This window comes from Chiloscyllium punctatum, chromosome 20 (assembly GCF_047496795.1).
Source record: "Chiloscyllium punctatum isolate Juve2018m chromosome 20, sChiPun1.3, whole genome shotgun sequence".
In the NCBI taxonomy this organism is placed as follows: domain Eukaryota; kingdom Metazoa; phylum Chordata; class Chondrichthyes; order Orectolobiformes; family Hemiscylliidae; genus Chiloscyllium; species Chiloscyllium punctatum.
The window spans coordinates 34,293,334-34,299,813 of NC_092758.1; positions in this window are offsets into that span (position 1 = coordinate 34,293,334).

The following is a 6,480-nucleotide window of genomic DNA, read 5'->3' on the forward strand; positions in this document are numbered from 1 at the left end:
CGCGTGAATACCACCGCCCCCTTCAGGGGAAAGAGGAGAGTGAAGCACAGCGCATGCGCCCAGACGCCAATATCTTTGCTTCGTGTGACAGAGTATCAATGTGCGATCCAGTGTCACTGTCCATGGTCACAGTACAGTTGACTGTCACTGTCCATGGTCACGGTATGGTCCGGTGTCACTGTCCATGAGTACACTGTCACTGTACAATTCACTGTCACTGACCTTGGTCACTGTTATGGTCCAGTGTCACTGTCTATGATCACTGTACAGTTCACTGTCACTGTCCTTGATCACTGTATAGTCCAGTGGCAATGTTCATGGTCACTGCACAGACCAACATGTCCATGGTCACTGAGTGGTCCAATCTCACTGTCTATGATCATTGTACAGTCCAAAATCACTCTGAATGGTCACTGGAAGTTGCAACAGCATTGTCTGTGGTCACTGTATGGTCCATTATCTCTGTCTAGGTTACTGTATGGTCTGGTATCACCATCTACAGTTACTGTATGGTCCAACATCACTGTCTATTGTTTCTATATAGACCAACATATGGTCACTATATGGTATAACATTGTCTGCAGTCACTGTAGAGTCCAACATCACTGTCCATTGTTATGTATAGACCAACATGTCATTCATCACTATATGGTCCAAAAAGAATTTTGCCCATTACAATCGAATACAGTATAAATCATTTGAAGTAAACTGATCTACTGAAGGAGTATAAAATGGTGCTAAACAAAAGAGATTTAGTGTTTCAGAGCACAACATAAAATATGAGTGAATAGTAATTTGATTATATGCTTGGATCAGATATGCAGTTTTCTGAAAGCAGCTCAGAAATGATCAAAGTAACACATTGGGGGTGGAGGGGGAGTGGGTTTAGTTTCAGGGAAATTTATGGAAAATGTTAAGAGATGGGGTTCATTAAAGTTACAGAAACTACTAAAGTTTCCAAGTAAAAGGCCAGTATGGAAAGGGTCAGAAATCTAACTTCAGGCACTGCAAACAAGGGGATAATTATGAGAAAGGGGGCAGTCGATGCAGGACTGATGATGTTATATTTAAATGCATGCAGTACATGAAACAAAGTAAATTAGTTTGTAATGCAGAAGGAAATTGTTGGATATGATGTTAGTATCAGAGATGCATGACAGCAAGGGGTAAAGAGCTGGGAACTAAATATCCAAGGGTGTACATTCTCATGAAAGGCCAGGCAGATTGACAGAGGGTGTGGGGTTGCCCTGTTCATAAGAATTGAAACTAAATTGATCATAAAAAGTCTTTGAATATAGGAGTTAGGATGTCATGTTGTGGCTGTACAGGACATTAGTGAGGCCACTTCTTCAATACTGCATTCAATTCTGGTCTCCTTGCTATAGGAAAGGTGTTATAGATTCATGGAGATGTACAGCATGGAAACAGACCCTTCGGTCCAACCTGTCCGTGCCGACCAGATAGCCCAACCCAATCTAGTCCCACCTGCCAACACCTGGCCCACATCCCTCCAAACCCTTCCTATTCATATACCACTCCAAATGCATCTTAAATGTTGCAATTGTACCAGCCTCCACCACATCCTCTGGCAGCTCATTCTGTATACATACCACCCTCTGCATGAAACGTTGCCCCTTAGCTCTCTTTTATATCTTTCCCCTCTCACCCTAAACCTATGCCCTCTAATTCTGGACTCCCTTACCCCAGGGAAAAGACTTTGTCTATTTATCCTATCCATGCCCCTCATAATTTTGTAAACCTCTATAAGGTCACCCCTCAGCCTCCGAAGCTCCAGGGAAAACAGCGCCAGCCTGTTCAGCCTCTCCCTGTAGCTCAAATCATCCAACCCTGGCAACATCCTTGCAAATCTTTTCTGAACCCTTTCAAGTTTCACAACATCTTTCTTATAGGAAGGAGACAAGAATTGCATGCAATATTCCAACAGTGGCCTAACCAATGTCCTGTACAGCCGCAATATGACCTCCCAACTCCCGTACTCAATACTCTGACCAATAAAGGAAAGCATACCAAACGCCTTCTTCACTATCCTATCTACCTGAAACTCCACTTTCAAGGAGCAATGAACCTGCATTCCAAGGTCTCTTTGTTCAGCAACACTCCCTAGGATCCTACCATTAAGTATATAAGTCCTGCTGAGATTTGCTTTCCCAAAATGCAGCACCTCGCATTTATCTGAATTAAACTCCATCTGCCACTTCTCAGCCCATTGGCCCATCTGGTCCGGATCCTGTTGTAATCTGAGGTAACCCTCTTCCCTGTCCACTACACCTCCAATTTTGGTGTCATCTGCAAACTTACTAAGTGTACCTCTTATGCTCGCATCCAAATCATTTATGTAAGTAGAGGACCCAGCACCAATCCTTGTGGCACTCCACAGGCCTCCAGTCTGAAAAACAATCCTCCACCATCACCAAAGGTCTTCTACCTTTGAGCCAGTTCTGTATCCAAATGGCTAGTTCTTCCTGTATTCCATGAGATCTAACCTTGCTAATCAGTTTCCCATGGGAAACCTTGTCGAACGCCTTACTGAAGTCCATATAGATCACATCTACTGCTCTGTCCTCATCAATCTTCTTTGTTATCTCTTCAAAAAACTCAATCAAGTTTGTGAGACATGATTTCCCACACAGAAAGCCATGTTGACTATGCCTAATCAGTCCTTGCCTTTCCAAATACATGTACATCCTGTCCCTCAGGATTCCCTCCGACAACTTGCCCACCACTGAGGTCAGGCTCACTGGTCTATAGTTCCCTGGCTTGTCTTTACCGCCCTTCTTAAACAGTGGCGCTATGTTTGCCAACCTCCAGTCTTCCGCCACCTCACCTGTGACTATCGATGATACAAATTACTCAGCAAGAGGCCCAGGAATCACTTCTTTAGCTTCCCACAGAGTTCTTGGGTACACCTGATCAGGTCCTGGAGATTTATCCACCTTTAACCATTTCAAGACATCCAGCACTTCCTCCTCTGTAATCTGGACATTATTTCAAGATGTCACCATCTGTTTCCCTACAGTCTATATCTTCCATATCCTTTTCCATAGTAAATATTGATGCAAAATATTAATTTAGTATCTGCCCCATTTTCTGTGGCTCCACACAAAGGCCGCCTTGCTGATCTTTGAGGGGCCCTATTCTCTCCCTAGTTACCCTTTTGTCCTTAATATATTTGTTAAAACCCCTTTGGATTCTCCTTAATTCTATTTGCCAAAGCTATCTCATGTCCCCGTTTTGCCCTCCTGATTTCCCTCTTAAGTATACTCCTACTTTCTTTATACACTTTTAAGAATTCACTTGATCTGTCCTGTCTATACTTGACATATGCTTCCTTCTTTTTCTTAACCAAACCCTCAATTTCTTTAGTTATCCAGATTTCCTATACCTACCAGCCTTCGCTTTCACTCTGACAGAAATATACTTTTTCTGGATTCTTGTTATCTCATTTTTGAAGGCTTCCATTTTCCAGCTGTCCCTTTACCTACGAACGTCTGCCTCCAATCAGCTTTCGAAAATTCTTGCCTAATACCTTCAAAATTGGCCTTTCTCCAATTTAGAACTTCAACTTTTAGATCTGGTCTATCCTTTTCCATCACTATTTTAAAACAAATAGAATTATGGTCGCTGGTCCCAAAGTTCTCCCCCACTGACACCTCAGTCACCTGCCAAGCATTATTTCCCAAGAGTAGGTCAAGTTTTGCACTTTCTCTAATAGGTACATCCACATACTGAATCAGAAGTTGTCTTGTACACACTTAAGAAATTCCTCTCCATCTAAATCTTTAACACTATGGCAGTACCAGTCGACATTTGGAAAGTCAAAATCCCCTACCATAACTACCCTGTTGTTCTTACAGATAGCTGAGATCTCCTTACAAGTTTGTTTCTCAATTTCCTGCTGACTATTAGGGGGTCTATAATACAATCCCAATAAGGTGATCATTCCTTTCTTATTTCTCAGTTCCACCCAAATAACTTCCCTGGATGTATTTCTGGGAATATCCTCCCTCAGCACAGCTGTAATGCTATCCCTTATCAAAAATGCCACTCCCTCTCCTTTCTTGCCTCCCTTTCTATCCTTCCTGTAGCATTTGTATCCTGGAACATTCAGCTGCCAGTCCTGCCCATCCCTGAGCTATGTTTCTGTAATTGCTATGATATCCCAGTCCCATGTTCCTAACCATGCCCTGAGTTCATCTGCCTTCCCTGTTAGGCCCCTTGCATTGAAATAAATGCAGTTTAATTTATTAGTCCTACCTTGTCCCTGCCTGCCCTGACTGTTTGACTCACTTCTGTTCTCAGCTGTACCCGTCTCAGATTGATCTCTTTCCTCACTATCTCCCTGGGTCCCACTCCCCCACCTTACTAGTTTAAATCCTCCCAAGCAGTTCTAGCAAATGTTCCTGCCAGTATATTAGTTCCCTTCCAATTTAGGTGCAATCCGTCCTTCTTATACAGGTCACTTCTACCCCAAAAGAGATTTAAACTTGAAAGGTTCAGAAAAGATTTACAAGGGTTGGAGGTTTTGATCTATAGGGCGAGGCTGAATAGGTTTGGGCTATTTTCCCTGGAGAGTTGAAGGCTGAGAGGTGACCTTACAGAGGTTTATATAATCATGAGGGACATGGATAGAGTGAATAACCAAGGTCATTTTCTCAGGAGTTCATAACTAGTGGGCATAGATTTAAGGTGAGAGGGGAAAGATTTAAAACGGACATAAGGGGCAAAGTTTTCAAGCATAGGGTGGTGTGTGCATGGAATGAGTTGCCAGAAGAAGCGGTAGAGACTGGTAGAATTACAACATTTAAAAGGCATCTGGATGGGCACATGAATAGAAAGGGTTTAGAGGGAAATGGACCAAATGCTGCCAAATGGGACTAGATTAATTTAGGATATCTGGTCAGCATGGACAAGTTGGACTGAAGAGTCGGTTTCTGTGCTGTACAATTCTATAACTCTATGACTCTATGTGTAGAGTCTGTGTGGGTAGAGTTGAGGAATTGCAAAGAAGGAAAGACACTGATGTGCAGGCCTCCTAGCAATAGTCATGATGTGGGGCAAAAAATAAACAGGAGTTGGAAAAGTCATGTAAGAATGGTGCTATTACAATAATCATGGAGGACTTCAATAAGCAGAAGGAATGAGAATATCAAGTTGGTGGTGGATCCCATCAGAAGGAATTCATGAATGTCAAGATATGTTTACTTTTGGAGCAGCTTGTGTTGGACCCACCAGGCAGTTCTGGATTTGATGATGTGTAATGAGACAGACTTGATTAACAAGCTAAAGAACCCCCCAGAGGGCAGTGACCATAATATGATAGAATTCACCCTGCAGTTTGAGAGAGAGAAGCTTGAATCAGATATAATGGCATTACAATCGTAGAAAGGTAACTACAAAGACATGACAGAAGAGCTGGCCAGAGTTGATTGGAAGAGGAGCCCAGCAGGGAAGACAGTGGAGCGGCAATGACAGACGTTTCTGAGAGTAATTCAGGAGTCATAACAGAAATTCAGCCCAAGGAAGAAGAACCATACCAAGGAGGAGGGCAGGGCAACCAAGGGTGACAAGGGAAGTCAGAGACATCAGAAAGGCAAAAGAAAAAGCAATCAATGTGGTTAAGATTAGTGGGAAGCATGAGGGTTGAGAAGCCTTTCAAAACCAGCAGAGAACCACTAAGAAAGCAAAAAGGGGGAAAGAAGAAGAAAGATAAGGATAAGCCAGCTAGTGATATATAATTTTGCAGAAGGTTTTTTAGTTATATATAAAGGTAAGAGAGAGGCAAGGGGCATTGGACTTCTGGAAAATGAGGCTGGAGAAGTAGTAAAGAGAAACAAAAAAATGGTGGAGAAACTGAGTAAATACTTTGCATCAGTCTTCACAGTGGATGACACCAGTAACATACCCAAACTTCAAGACAGTCGGGACAGAGTTGAGTGGAGTAGCCATCATTAAGGAGAAGTTGTTGGGGAAGCTGAAAGTTTGAAAGGTGGAATACAAAGGCATAAAACTTCCAGACCAAATGGTTTACACCATAGACTTCTCAAGGAGATGGCTGAGGAGATTATGGAGGCATTGGTGGTGAACTTTCAAGAATCACTGGAAAAAGGAATGGCTGACTGTCAGAAGGCAGAGAATGTAGTTGAAAGGGTCTTTTTCAGGATTGCGTTTGGTGACTAGTAGAGTTCCACAAAGTTCAGTTTGTAGCTATGACTATTCCTGTTATATATTGACAATTGGGATGAAGGAACTGAGGGCAATGTTGCTAAGTTTGCAGATGACACGAAGATAAGTGGAGGACAGGTAGAGTTGAGGAAGTGGGAAGCTGTGGAAGGCCTTGGAGAGGCTAGGACAGTGGGATAAGACATGGCAAATGGAACACAGTTTGGGAAAGTGTGAGGTTATGCACTTTGATAGGAAGAACAGAGCCACATACTATTTTCTAAACAGGGAAAGGCTTCA